This window comes from Nasonia vitripennis (assembly GCF_009193385.2).
Source record: "Nasonia vitripennis strain AsymCx chromosome 3 unlocalized genomic scaffold, Nvit_psr_1.1 chr3_random0004, whole genome shotgun sequence".
Taxonomy (NCBI): domain Eukaryota; kingdom Metazoa; phylum Arthropoda; class Insecta; order Hymenoptera; family Pteromalidae; genus Nasonia; species Nasonia vitripennis.
In genome coordinates, this window is record NW_022279623.1 from 1,345,525 (window position 1) to 1,361,690 (window position 16,166).

The following is a 16,166-nucleotide window of genomic DNA, read 5'->3' on the forward strand; positions in this document are numbered from 1 at the left end:
CAATGTAGTGCCTCCTGTCACCAAGCCGGTCGAGTCGCGGCAGCTTTCAGAAGGCCAGCATGTCCAGCTACATCGTACGCGCCTGCAGGAACCCGATACGATCGTCGCCGAGGTCGAAGTACATCAGTCACCTACGACGAAAGTCCACAGGCCAGTATGCAGCAAGAAGAATCATCAACCGCTCAAGCCGAAGTCAACCCCGACGACGGCACCCAAACGCGGGCGTGCACCAACTCGCACAAAACGCAGCAGAGCGCCTGTGGCTACGAGAGACGCAAGACAGGAAGGGAGATCATCATCGTTGCGCTGCCGTGTCCGTTCGAGATTAGACCGCGAAGGAACACCGCGTTCGGAGGAGTCCAACTATGAAGAGTAGGCACGGCAACAAACCCGACACATCCATCTGCGGGACAGTCGTGTTATAGATCATGATGAAGAAAGTACCGAGTCGCTTTAGCCCCCGCGACGCGCTCAATTTGACACGTTTGGCGAGACGACTAACAACATCAGCCAGAAGCTCAATGAGCATCTGAGCGGTTTTTCAAATTTCAGGTTCAGACGAGAATGGAGCTTTGAAGATGTCAAAGCAGCGTTCGAAGCAGGTTTGGCAGCGCAAAGGCGCACACTACCAACACCGTGTCGCCAGCACGTTTCCGCTTATCGTGGATCACCGAGAAGGGACATATCTCCACCAACACCAACGGAGCAGCTCACCAGACGAGCGACTAGGCAAGGGAGCGAGTCGTTTACTCATGCAGTTTTAGCGGCTGAACGAGGACACGCTCCGCTTCATCCGACATCAATGGCGGTGCAGAATCGCTCGCCGTTTCGATCTACTGCAGCAGTGCGTGAACGCACGCCAACACAGTCATCGTCAGCGGCAGTGCGAGAGCGCAATCACCAACGAGCATGCAGTCTCAACCAACATCAGCGGTAGTGCGGGGACGCACGCTGCTTAGAACGACGGCATCTTCAGCGGTAGTGCGAGGACGCACGCCGCCTCCCACAGCGACGGCAGCGCGTAGACGCACACCGTCTCCCACAGCGTCAGCTCAGGCGGAGAGAGAGGCGCCAACTTCTTCGATCAACGGCTATCGGAGCGGATCAAAGCGGTTAAATGTAAGCGATGCGTCTCATACACTGTCAACCAAACGCGGTAGGATTCAGTTTTGCGAGCAGGAAAATTGCGAAGATTTAAGTAACGATAGTAGGGACAGTGAAGAGAGCGACCACGAACGTACGCGCGGATGGAGTAGAGGCACGCGGACGCGAGATACTGACGCTTATAGAAACGACTCTCGAGCCGAGGATCGGTTATCTCGCGCAATCGAGGACACCTTGGCCACGGTTAGAGAGTCGAGTTTATCTAATTGCAACACACAGTTATTGACACGAATGACGTCGGTAAAAACACTGCATACCTTTTCGGGTGATCCGTTTGACTGGATCCGATTCAAAAAATCTTTTGAAATGTCAACAACGCTCGGAAAATATTCAGATCGCGAGAACGTAACGCGGTTAGCCGATTCCTTAAGAGGAGATGCATACGACGCTGTACGCGCTCTCTTTATTTCTGGCAATAGTTCCGACGATATAATGCGTACGTTAGAGATGCGTTTCGGCAATACTACCGTTATATTAGAAAAAATAATTCGTGAGATCAAAGATTTGCCGAGCGTGTTAGAGCGTAAAATTACATTCGTAGAGTTCGCTACGCGTTTACGTGCCGCCGTGTTAGCAGTGAAATCGTTAGATATTGACGAGGGATATTTAAAAAATCAGGAACTTGTCAACGGGCTACTTCGGAAGTTGCCAGAGACCATCGCTTATAACTACGGTAGTTACGCGATTGAAGAAGGGAAAAATATGCCGGCTTTGTTACGTATTGCAGAATACGTTTACAAGGAGGCAGAAATGAAGATTACAGCGGGCGTGGTCACTCTCGACACTTTGGATGTACCGCGGCATGCGAAAAATTTGAACCAAAGTACTCGCCATAGAGATAGAGGGGTGTACGTAATGAAAGAGAATGATAGGGGTACAAATGAAAATAATAAAACGTACTGCGTAAATTGTCAACGTAAGAGTCATTATATAGAAAAATGCGTGAGTTTTGAGAAATTGCCAGTGAGTGAAAGATGGCATGTGGCAAGAGCGCATAAATTATGTTTTAATTGTCTCACGCGGGGACATTCGCAAAATAATTGCAAAAAGTCATCGTGTGAAAAATGTGGTCGAACTCATCACCTACTACTTCATGTTTTTAAAACAGCTTCAGATCAAAATAAAACTCTAAACAAGGAGCAAGAATCGATTAACGCTTTTCATAGTAATGCAGACTCAGCGACATGTACAGAACGGCAAAAATGACTACAAGGTCGTTCTCTTTTAAAGTTCGTTCCACTTAGGATTTTTGGACCGCGCGGATCGAAGTTGATTTTTGCATTACTGGATGATGGATCTACCGTGTCATTAATAAATTCGAAAATAGTTGACGAACTAGGTGTCAAAAGTACTCATGTTAATGTATATTTGAAAGGTGTAGGAGGTGAAGATACGACCACATTATGCAGTAGTAAGATTAATTTAGAAATCACTGTAGAAGCTGCGAATTATTTTTTAAGAAATGTGTTAGTTGTAAGAAATCTTGAGCTTCCTTCACAATGCATAACGAAGGAAATTGTCAATCTTTGTGCGGTTAAGACAGGTATTAGGACAGATGAATACGAAGCAACGCCAGATATATTAATCGGACAAGACAATATTAAATTGATTTTAACACGTGAATTTAAAGAAATAGAGAAAAACGCATTAATAGTGTCGCGATGTTTGCTCGGATGGACAATTCATGGTTATCATTGCGCGAATTATTCGACATGCACGGTGTCAAGAAATGAACCAAAAGAAAAAAGTATACAAACTTCTCGATTCGATACAAAATTAGATAAAATGATTCAGGATTATTTTAATATTGATGGATTAGGAATAAACACTCGCGTAAAAGCAAATCGTGAAGATCGTCGCGCATTAGAAATTCTAGATAAGACTAGTTTTCATAACGGCAAAGAATGGGAAGTCAGTTTGTTATGGAAAAATGATGATGACATACTCGAGGACGGCCGCCCTCTCGCTTTTCATCGATTAATATTACAGGAAAAAAGAATTGACCGTGATATCGAGTACGGAAATTTATATTATAAAGAAATGGATAGAGCTATTGAGAAAGATTTTGCAAAAAAGGCGATCGCTAAACCGACCGGCCGGAGATAGATTTTTACCCCATTTCGGAATTCGTCATATAAATAAACCAAATAAAGTACGAGTAGTTTATGATTTAAAGGCAAAATACAAAGACAAAAGCTTTAATGAATACTTATTAGCAGGCCCGGATCTTTTGAAATCTTTATTAGGAGTACTGATGCGTTTTCGGCAATTTAGATACGCGATTAAAGCTGATATACGAGATATGTTTTTAAAAATCAAAATACGCGAAGAGGATCAAGATGCTCAACGTTTTTTATGGAGAGGCGCGAACCGAACGGACGCACCGGAAGAATATATTTTTACGTCGCTTTTATTCGGGGCCAAATCGTCTCCTTGTACAGCTATATATATTAAAAACAGAAACGCATCTCAATATCTATCTTGTTTTCCCGCGACAGCTAATAGTTTAATAGAAAATTGTTATATGGACGACTTTTTGGACAGTTGCGAGACGATAGAAGAAGCTTCGGAACGAATTGATCAAGTCATAGTTATAAATGAATTTGCTAACTGGGAAATGCATGGTTGGTCTAGTAACGCGCCGGAAGTTTTAGAAAATTTAGACGTTAGTAATGATTCAAATAACTTAGTGAAAGAAAATGTAAATGAACCGGTTAGTGAAAAAATTCTTGGTTTAAAATGGTCAAACTCCTCAGACGAATTAATGTTTAACTTTATTCACACAAAAATAAAAGCTGATCTTTATAGCGGAGAGAAAAAACCGACAAAACGTGAGTTTTTAGGAATAATAATGTCTATATTTGATCCTCTTGGGTTTTTAACTCCATTCACTATTCAATCGCGAATTTTAATGCAGGAAATTTGGAACAGTAAAATAGATTGGGACGAAGTTCTGAAAGAAGCAGAATTTTTACACTGGCAACAGTGGTTACGCGAGTTAGATAGGGTAAAATTATGTAGTATTCCGCGGTGTTACCAAAATTTAAACTGTCAAATTAGAGAAGCCGAACTTCACGTTTTTTGCGACGCGAGTACAAAAGCATATGCGTCGGTAGCATATTGGCGTTTTACATTAAATGATAATTTATTTCATGTCTCTATTATAATGGCGAAAAGTCGCGTAGCACCCTTGAAACCATCCACTATTCCGCGTTTAGAATTGCAAGCAGCCCTTATGGCGACTAGACTAGCAAGTACGATTGCTAAAGAACACGACTTTAAGATCACGCGGAGAGTATTCTGGTCAGATTCGCAAACAGTATTACATTGGATTAAAAAAGATCCGCGAGAATTTAAAATTTTTGTTGCAAATCGTTTAGACGAAATTAGGGAAAATTCAGAAGTTAGTGAATGGAGATGGATTCCTACGAAAGATAATCCCGCAGATGACGCAACGCGAACCGCTCCGTACGCGCTAGATAAGAATAGCAGATGGTTCGCGGGGCCGCCTTTCTTGCGTGAAGTAGAATCTTCATGGCCGTTAGATAAAGATCAACTCAAAGTTAACACAGTAGATTTAGAATATAAAAACACTGAACAACCGATATTGACTACGACAGTAAAGCAAAAAGCAGTGATTGATTTTACACGATTCTCATTATATTCTAGGCTTATATCAACGGTAACGTTTGTATTAAAATTTATAGATATGAAATTAAAACGAAATAGATCTTCGATCGAGAGAAAAATTAACGCGGAAAATGTTTGTTTTAGAATAAGTCAATCAAGTTCATTTTTTGAAGAGTTGCGGGTTACTAAGCGATCTAATAAAATTCCGAAAGAAAGTAAAATTGCATCATTAAATCCGTTTTTAGATGATTCAGGTGTTTTACGTGCGGAAGGCCGGTTGAAGAATTTGTCGGGCGATCTTCTTTCAATTCATCCGATTATTTTAGACGCGAAAGAAACGTTTACTAAACTTTTAATTAAAGAGTATCATGAGAAGTTTTATCACGCGAGCCATGAAACTGTAATAAACGAGTTGCGTCAGAAATATTGGATTTTAGGTTTGCGAACAGGGTTAAAGAGTTTAGCATCGAAATGTATTATTTGTAGATTACGTCGTGCTCGTCCAGCTAATCCAAAAATGGCAGATCTGCCATCTTCTAGATTAGCGTATTTTTTACGTCCGTTTAGTCATTGCGGCTTAGATTATTTTGGGCCGATGCAAGTTAAGATAGGTAGAAGACGAGAAAAGCGTTGGGGCGCGTTGTTTACGTGTATGACAACGAGAGCCATACATATAGAATTAGCTCATAGTTTGACTACCGATTCTGCTATTATGGCATTTCGAAGGTTTTCTTCACGCAGAGGAACGCCTCTGTGTGTCTATTCTGATAACGGTACTAATTTTAAAGGCATGAATAGAGAGTTAGCGACCGCGATCAAAGAAATCAACCGCACTGAGATTGACAGTTTTGCTCTTAAAAATAATATAGAATGGAAGTTTAACCCGCCAACTGCGTCGCACATGGGTGGAGTGTGGGAGCGTATGATTAGGTCGGTAAAAACTGCGTTAGCCTACGTATTAAAAGAACAAGCGCCGAGAGAAGAAGTACTTTTAACCGTATTAGCAGAGGTGGAACATAGTGTAAATTCTCGACCACTTACGCATGTACCTGTAGATTCTCGCGACGAAGAGGCTTTGACGCCCAATCATTTTCTATTAGGTTCTTCTTCTGGGCAGGTTAAATTGACTAGATGTGAATTACAAGCTACGTGTCCTCGAAAACAGTGGCAAATCGCTCAATTTTTTGCTGATTCTTTTTGGCGTAGATGGCTTAAGGAATTTTTGCCAACTCTGATTCCGCGAAAGAAATGGCGAGATAGTGAAGATCCATTAAAAATAGGAGATTTAGTTCTTATATTAGATGATAGTGTCGATAGAAACGAATGGCGAAAAGGAATAATTATTAAGGTTTTCCCAGGGTCTGATGGTCACGTTCGCGTAGCTGAGGTTAAGACTGCGTATGGAACTGTCAAACGCCCGACTAGAAAACTAGTTAAGTTTGCAGAAGTACAAAACTCTTAGGTTTTGTACGGGGGGGAGGATGTTACCGACGTAAGCTTGCTGAAATACAAACTTCTATAGGCGAGCATCTCAGCGCTACGGTTATGGAAACCGGCAGCGTAGGCTGCGTGCACGACGATCAAATGGGATCGATCGGGGCCGCTTCCCTCACCCCCAGCCGGTTACGGCTGATTAATTGGTGAGGCCCGGAACAGACGAAAACTTGGGAGCGTTTCGCTGTGGCCAGTTTGCCCTAGGGAGATGCGTCGTCTGGAAGGGTAGCCTGCTTTGTAGTAGCGGCTCGCTTGTATTTCGGGGACAGCTAACTTACGAAGGAAGCATTTTAGATGTCGCGGGTAATATTTGGTTGATAGTGTTCGCGTATAGTAATAATATAATTTGTAATTACTGTTCTCGGCGTGGGTTTTCTCCTCGTGAGACAATACGTGGAGTTTTCCCCACGTCACAGACTTCGGTCTGGACAAATGTGGGAACAGTAAGCGCGCGATTTATGTATATTTTTTCGGCTGCAGAGAGTGTACAGGACAAAGGTCGAGTTGTGCCGCGCACGTGAGGCCGCGTTGTTTTCGGGTTTGAGTTTTATGGCTTTTCCTCGTAGGAAAAGTATGTAGGCTCGAATTCGAATCTCGAGTAAGCGCATCTGACCAGCATAGCATCGGCTCGAGCGTGGGCCCGCGCTGTTGAGCCGAGCTGTGCGGCGCGGATGTTGGGCTCGAGTTTTATGGCGGATCGGATTAGCGCGGGCGGCGGGGACAGCTTCGACAACGAGTGCTTTGTTTTAGAGTTTTTGTGTGGATGAGTGTGGAGAAGGGAAATTTGGAAATTCCCAGCGACTGAAAAACGATCGGCGGCTAGCGGCGGGGTCGAGCGTCGATCGTCTGCGAGGACGGCTGCGGGGGAGTCAGTCGAGAGCTAAACTCCGAGCAGTGCGCTTCGCAATTTGTATTTTTGAATATAATTTATATTTCTTTTCTGATTTTATTTGTGTTTAAATTATTCTATCCTTTCTTCGCAAATTACGCGAGAATACTCTCGTGAGTATTAACACGCACAATTAAGATTTTTTCAATTGTCACGGAAATATCGACTTCTTCTCTTACGTAATATAATGGAATCGTACTCGTAATCCGCAATAAGCATAGTTAATATCAGCTATAATCTTTCAAGTGACTTGCATTTAGCTATTGTCTTACACAGTAGGAAATCTGTTTTCCGCACAAGTCAACTGTCACGGAAGAAAATAATTCTTACTCATAGACACTTCACTAAGCAAGGCTATTGTAAAAGTGGATAAGACAATATTTCATCAAGCTACGGACTCGGAGCTATATAAATTTTATCTTATCGAAAAATAAACACGACTACACGTGCACGTTCAAACGCATCGGATGCTCAATGTCTTTTTTCAAATAATTTAAAAAGCCGTCAGTGCGCTAACAACATTCAGCTCAACGCCACGAGCAGCATTGCTTGATAAGGCGTAAATCCTACTCCCGCCTAACGATGATTGCGTAGCAAGAGTGAGCGTAGGCGTTAAGGGATATTTCATAGAAAAAGTTTTATAAGCATATTACTGATTTTTTTAATCAATTTTTGATTAATCTTAACATAACTATCATGTAACTTTTTTTCTATGAAATTTAAACCAAATCCCCTCATTTATACCATAACTAATGTACTTTTAAATAATATCCTAGAGTTTGAGCTCATTTGGGCCATTCGTTCCTTTGGAATCTTACGGTAAGTTAATTATGGACTATACGTAGGTATTATAGCGGTATATAGAAGGTCTAAAACCATCAAAATAAAGGTAATGATGTCTAAGAATAGTAATAAAAATTTGATTCATTTATATAAGTATTTATAAATTTTTAATGAAAATTTTTTATTTTAATTTCAAAGGTTATGTGCCCCCTTAAGGCGATAACATCGCGGTCGAACGTCTGCGCACAACAGCGTCGATTGTTTGTCGAATGCGCGACAAAAGGAAGCTAGCCCCGTCACACGAGTTGCCACCGGATTAATTAGCGAGCGACATCGGTCAGCTCATCCACCGGTTCACTATCAGCTCTCTTCGGTCTTCGTGTATCTAACGCCCAACGAACACACAGCTACACCGGCGCAGCCGCTGCAACAACAGCAGCGACTCCCGAGAGCCCGAAAATCCCGACGCGCATGCATATACGGCTCGGCACTGTGGATCCGTCGAGAGTATGAAAATGCATACGCGACGCGCGATATAAAGAGGGAAGGCTCGATGTAAAACGAAGTGGCCGCCCGAGAGACAAAGAGGGATTTTAATGACACACGCAGTGCCGGCAGCTAATACAAAGACCAATTACACGTACGAATAGGCAGCGATGAAAAGGGGGAAACGAAATCAAAGAGAGGCGCGTCTGCAGCTGCCGCCACGGCTTCTGCTGCTTCTGCTACGACGACGACCTCTCAATTAGCCGGGACTGTACTATTGAGAGCAAGCTACCGAAAGCTCTTCAGTCTAGCTTTAATGTTTTAAAACCAAGTTTTAAGGGCCGCCCGCTGCAAGGATTTTCATTAATAATTGAACAATAAAGGGAAGCTTCTTTATCACGCTGGAATTCACACGAACGATACGATCTTACACCGGATTTTCAGTGTCAGTAATTAGCAAATATGCGCAGTAGGATTCGAGTTTTTAAACTTATGCGTCATGCGTGAAAAAAAATATTGTTTTTGTAATTGAATGAAGATGTGGTAGATTAAACTTTACCCAAATTCTTATAAAAATATGTATTCTAAATTGTCTTGCATAAAAGCTATTTTCCCAACAAGTTTTCTGGCATAAATTTACCGGTAAAAATTTGTTATCACGTTAATGCCCACCTAAAGTGTTTTTGCTAATTCTCAGCTGATTTTAAGCTGAAAGTTTCAGTTAATACTGACACATATAAGAGTGGCAACCTAACCTCACATAATCATAATCCTGCATATATAATTCTACGTAATAAAACGAGTATCTTGATCAACGTTCATGAATCATATAATAATAAACTGCATATGCCACCATAATGTTAGATAGTACCTATGGCTGACTCGAATAGAAAATTTATTTCTGTAATATAGTTTGTCAGTAAAGTTTGACAGTGGTCATGTACAGATTTACTATCATTCATTGTATGCAGCCGTGTGTATAGTAATCATTTCACAGGACATAGAAATTTCACGAAGAAACCATGCAAAAGCGTTTTTGTTTGCACAACTGCTTCTCCCAATAAATTATTCCCAGTGCACACGTACATCGTGTGGTATAAACATAAATATTTGATAAGCAACCAAGCAAGCAAGAAGAGATTGTCGCAATGTTTCCACGAACCAAACGAGACACAGTATCTGTGTGAAATAAATTTGATATTGCAGCCACGACCATATCGTCGCCTCACTGTACCGATGCTTAGGACGAGATGTAACTCTCGAAACTACTGAAATTGCGTATTTCGCGGGGCTACATAACGCTTGCTCACTTTATACATACCATCCTTGCTCTCATAAACAAATACGCTAATTAAGGAAGGCAGTCAGTTATAGCAGATGACCCTGCGCTGCAGAGCAGTAGAGGGTGGGTGGATGGCAAGCATCCCGCAGACCTGCGGTTCGACGGACTACTGCAACGGCGCGCGATTACTAATACGGAGACGAATGTGGCCGGCATCAGCAGAGGTACTGCTGCAGTTCTCTCAGTACATATAACCCACGGGCGAGAGAGAGAGGGGGGTGAGTGGGTGAGGGTGAGGGGGTGAGAGGCAAGAGGCAGAGAAAGCAACCAAATCGAAGCAATTAATCGAATCATCCGCACGATAATATCGATTTGCGCGTATCGTAACTTGTGGACAAACCCGAGCGATTGCCGAGGTAATCACTTTTCCGGGTTATCGGATTATTTGCCCGCTGATCATTAACGATCGTCAGGTGCAGTCTATTTGGGCGTGATTGTTATAATGATCTACCGTAGTCGACGAGTGCGGCCGCGGTACGGGGAAGCCGGCTTGTCAGAACGGAGTTATACGGCGCTACTGCTGCTGCTGCTGCTGCTGTGAGCTTGTCTGCGACTTGAGTAATGATTGTCGGACTCAAGCTTGTTAGCTCTTCGGTCTTAAATTCTAGTTGAGGAACAGGCGAAGTACGTATAGAACGAGTTTCAACGAAAATATCTTCGCTCCCGCAACGAAGGCAATAAACATCCAAAAAACTTCTATTTTCAAATATCTGACAAATAAAATAAAATCATCAATGCCCTTACCAACTTGTGCATGTATCCTTATGATAATATCTCAAATTTATTAGGGCCTTAACAAATTTATTTTACTTATTGGCTTTGTAAACGAAGGTTGTAAATATGTAGGCATTTTCAAATGTATAGATACTAATCTTCTATAGCAACGATATAACCATAGAAAAAATTAAAAAAAAACGTTATAACCTAACACTGTACGAGACTCAGTTGAGTTTAATGTACACCTAAAATCTTGATGAAATATTTTTGAACGACAGTAAAGTAGGTACATGTATTCAAATCAAGGTCACGCGCATAATTAGGTAGTCACGCATGGACGCGAGTTTGCAAGTGACTTAGTAGAGTATATATAGAATCGATCGATTGCCATCTAAGCCAGTATCGTGCAAGAGCCGCAAAACGAATAAAAAGTATATAAAACAGGAAGAGTGAAAAAGGCACAATTTCAACTTTTATGATTTCGACGTGGGAAGTTTCTACTTCCGAACAAGAGAAGCTTTCTGCACTTTTATTATCGGGGTACATTTTTAGCGTTCTGCGCTTCCACTTATGATTGGTTCCAATTCTGCCGCAATAAAAAAAAAACTCAAACCCTCGTGGTAACTGCGTATTCCCGTGCAAGCTACATAGACCTCGTACGAGATAAAATTTAACGATCTGCACTGAAAAATCAGTTCTGCTATTAAAGTTATTGATAATTTTGATCGGCGTAACGGTATTAATATTCCTCGTCAGACGTGCAAAATTACATACATTATCGCCACAGAAAAGCTTTCAAATAACCGTTTTCATTCAACAGAATATATAGAATCTTTATACGGAGTATGAGTAAAAAACCCAGTGCAAGTCGATAATAAAGTCGAGCAAAATAGCTGCATCCTGCGCCATTTTAATCGAAAATTGATTTTTCAGAACAACCAATAGTGTCTGACGTGACCCTTTATCGGGAAAAACGTCGTTCTACGTTATCATGTACGATAACGAACGAACTATAACTTAAAATGATGGCTACCTATACATGAAAAGAGCACCAGCTCGTCTATTTTGCTCTTCCCGCGCGGTTGTCTGTGTATATTTCTGTCTCTCTGAGCACATTGATAACGTTAAAAGAGTATTATCGATACGTCGTGAGTCAAGTGCGTCTATTTGGCCGCAATGCCTTCCGAGAGGCACTTTCATATGGCAACGTCGCACTTGTCTAACTTTCTTCCGTTTGCTTGAAGTGTAAAAAGCGCTTATGCGCCTGCAATACTTATGCCAAAAGAATACATCCATTTTGACATCATTTGAAATTTGTGCAGACTTTCTAACGTGTTTGCAACGCATCGCGACGTTGTCAAATCGTGTGTGTTATTACGACGCAGTTGACTGAGTGGGAATAATTTTATGAATTTGCTTACGTATGAACTCAAAAAATCGAGGCGAATCAACATTTGTCGATTATAACTGCCGAAAATGTTGTGTCTCTCAAGACTAATTAATAACACGGACGTAAAATTATTCATCTATGTATCCAGTGAAGGATCGGAGAATATTAGCGTACACAATTTCATAATTTTCCGCGAACACAAATTCAAAACCAACAGTACTCAACAATTGTTCGGAGAGCGTCGAGGCCTGCATTTAATTTAGCTGTGCAGGCAACTGCCAATGACGACGAATTTGTATTAGTCGACTGCGCAGTCACCGGCGTCCATATTCACTTGATAATAGTTCCTGGGCGACGCATCCATCAAAACGCGTACACGCGCGACGATGCGTCGACAATAACTGATTTACGAGAGCCATTATAACATATCCTCCTGATTAATCGAGCAGCTTTAGCTTAATTAAATTTGTGCGTGAACTGCCGCCGCAGCGTCGTCGTTGCCGCCGTCGCTCTGCGCTGTGTCGCTACTATACGAAACTATATACATTATACACACATAACCTGGCAACTCGCGAGAGCTGTCGTTCTCATTTTATGAGTTTAATAGTTTCAGAGAGTTAAACTTGTATAATGATCAATAGCTCTCTAATGAATTGTTGAAAATTGACGCTGCATTGTGTTTTAAATAAGCGTCACTTGATCAGAATTTAATCTAGAAGATATTTTTCATTCATCGATTATATTACTGCAAAATGAAGGCCAATTTCGTTCATTGGGTGCTTATTGGCGCTTTATTGCGAAAGGATGAAAAATAAACATTTTACATAATATCACAGTACGACGATCGTTATTCAAAGAGTACAATTATGCATGCACCTGTACAGACACACTTCATAGAAAACGCGATCCTGGCCAAAGTCTGAACTGGAATACATTTTTCAAGCAAACAAGCAGTCTTTTCACGCAGATAAGCTTCTAATGTACATTTCTGACAATACTACGTACAGTACGAATGCAAAAACGAAGTGCGCATATATATATATATATATATATATATATATATATATATATATATATAATACGCGGGACGGCTAGGTGGCCTTGCCTCAAAACAGGGTCGAGTGCGAGCACGGTTCGTTAGAAAAAAAAAGCGGAGAGTAACGCGACGTGTACACGCTCGATTTTATGCTTAATTTTTTTCGGAGAGCCAGCGAATTGCGTACTTTTTTTCTAAATGGCATTTTCGTATCTGGCATAATAAAATAAGACCTCGTTTATAAAACGCCGTGCCATGGCTGCGCTTGACCGTTATTATTCCACTTGAATATTGAAAATAGCGCTTGCTCGTATACACCTATATAAAGTACGCGCAAAAATACGCAGGAAACATTGTGGGTTGAAATATACTCTCTAATACCTGTGACGGAAAAATCGATAAAGTTTATGAAAAAAAAAATCATTGAAGACAAGAACAAAACCTTACATGAAGCAATTTCGAATCCATCCCGCTGTAAAGAGATTACTGCACGAAACGAGTCTTTTATGTAAGAAGCATTAAAGATTGCGATTATGTGCCTACTTCGTATATATGTATTCATGTCACTGCTTGTGTACGTGCGCAATCGAAAAATTTATTCAGTTCATTCGCTAGCGTGACGTATATGTATTTGCGCGAAATTTACAGGCGAGGTTTTTATACCGGTCAGTGCTAAAAATCGTAGGTGCGTATAGCTAGTAATTAGCAGAACATGCTATCGCCGCGCGCTCTCTCAACTTGCGCGACTGTATTTTTATTTATGAGTGTTAGATAGATATATGTCCACGCGACGATTGCTCGGCGCATTTACGTTCTCGTGACGACGACAAATTTTCCAGGTGCGTTAAAAATAACTCTTCGTAACGTAGAAAAAGTGACGTGAGGTTCATGCGCAGCCTCAGCAGCAGCAGCAGCAGCAGCAACAGCATGTATATACTTTCCCCTATTATTGATTATCATAACTCCATTGATATTTTATTTCCTCCTTTTCGCGAGCGTCAGTTTTCTTTTACATTTTGCCAACAGTTATTACATTGGATTTGATGCTCAAGGGAAAATTTACAAAGGAAAAAAGGTGTCGGAGGTAATAAGATTTTTTATCTACTTCTAATTTTAGTGTCGATATAGCTGAGAGATAACTGCTGATGATAAGACGTAAAATGAGATTACTATAGCTATACATATATTCTCTTCACCTACATCGACCTCACGAAGGCAAAGCCAAGATAAGAGAAAAGAGTGCAGCGTTGTTGTAATAATGCAAGATTGCCGTGTAAAGCATTATTCAGTTGGTGCAAACATATTTCACGATGCTATAATATTCTCAGGATACGCGAAGCGCGTAGCGTGTTTTTGAAATGTAAATAGTTGTTAATTATTTTGGAAATGTGAATAAATTTTTGTTGTTAATTATCTTGGAAACGTGAATAAATTTTTGCATTTCAAAAAAGTCGCTAAAAATTCAGTATACAATTTTTAATTTACCTAACAACGTTGAAAAACGTCATAACAAAAAAGACACGTACATTCTCATCACGTGAGATAAATCTACATTTTTCACAGGCAGTATACGTTCGTTAAATAACCAAATAACCGAAAGAAAAACGGAGCTCGAGCTGCGCATTCAATCAAAATTAATAACCGCACACGTCGGAAAATGATACAGAGCCCAGGTAAATCCGGCATTAACAATGTCGCCCGTACGCATCGAAATGATCAAGTCGGCTCAAAGGACGATTTATTTCCAATTAATTATCCGAGATACTTGGTCGACAGCGCCAGCGACTGTGTGCAAGCTGCGAATCCATATAGCAGAGGAGAGAGACAGCGCAGAGCGGAGGAGGGGGAACATGATAGAGAGAGAGAGAGAGAGAGAGAGAGAGAGAGAGAGAGAGAGAGAGAGAGAGAGAGAGAGAGAGAGAGAGAGAGAGAAAGAAAGACGAAGGCAACCACAGAATCCTACGGAGCAACTCCTCGTGTTTCGCAACGCAAACACAAACGCTCTCGCATGCGCCGACTCGTCGTCGTATAGATATACGTGTACACTGCAGTGTACACGCGACTAATCCGCTGGCTCAGGAGAATCCGAGAGCCGAGAGCGCGACACGCAGGTGCGGATCATCCGTTCATCGGTATTTTTCACGTATCCGCCTCGCCGGATTCGTCAAATAGTTCGCGTAATATAATAATGCCATTCGCCGTTAGTGGGCGGCGAAATTCCAGCGAGTCTCTATCCGCAGTCGGTGCGTAATCGGTCGATCGATAAGGCAGTATCTTCGCTAGAGTCGCGGCCCTCTCTCTTTCTCTCTTGTCTACCTATATAACGCAGACCGCCGACGACTGATTCCTCGACGACTGCTGCCGCCGCTGCTGCTGTCGGAACACGTTTTGGAGACTATAGCGGCGTCGTCATCGTATTATTGGCCGTTGGAATCGCGTCTTTTGAACGGATGTATCGGAGGATTTTCAAGACACTTTTGGAATGTTCGAAGGCTTGAGAAAGAGAGATAAATGACGCGCGTTATTTCACTGAGAGTCCGGTTGAAGTGAATGACAAGCGTTTGTTTACGTTTTCGGGGTGGATGGACGTTCTTTCAAAGTTTTATTGGAAAATATGGGGAAAGAAAACAGCGGTTGAAATTCAAATGTCCACCGTATTTTTCTACGACGGCGAGCGACTTTGATATAGTTCAGCCAAGTTATGCAAAACTGATCGCGTGATTATACGGAAACATACTTATGCCGCTATCGATTGTTTGTTGAAACAACTCCGTAATAGCGCTAGTTTGAAAAGTGGGCGAACTTTGAGAAAATCGCGCTGCTTCCCAGAGGCGGTTACTCCGAGAATCATTACGGCGCACTCACAGTCGAGATTCGCAACTCACTGTTTACACCACATACCGATTTCCACTTTAACAAAGCTGTGAGAAAGCCACGGGAGATGATCTACGAACTAAAAAGTATCATACTCGCCAGTCGACCTGCTTCGAGGAGGCAGGCAGAAACGTCATAACATCTGTTCGCTCAGAGCGCACACCCTGACGCAATAGGTAAACACAACGAACGCACAGCGGTAGGCCGAACATTGTTCTCGTCCTTTAAAGGCCCAGATCCTTTCATAGAGCCGAGAGAGAGAGAGAGAGAGAGAGAGAGAGAGAGAGAGAGAGAGAGAGAGAGAGAGAGAGAGAGAGAGAGAGACAGCAGACGACAGAGAGCCAACCGTGTGTGGTATGCG

General features: G+C 41.9%; 1 protein-coding gene across 2 annotated transcripts in view; it reads right to left on the reverse strand.

Annotated features, from left to right (window-relative positions):
* Window positions 1-16,166, reverse strand: part of LOC100118775 (neurobeachin) — a 316,568-nt gene that overhangs the window by 298,493 nt on the left and 1,909 nt on the right. The window lies entirely within an intron of this gene.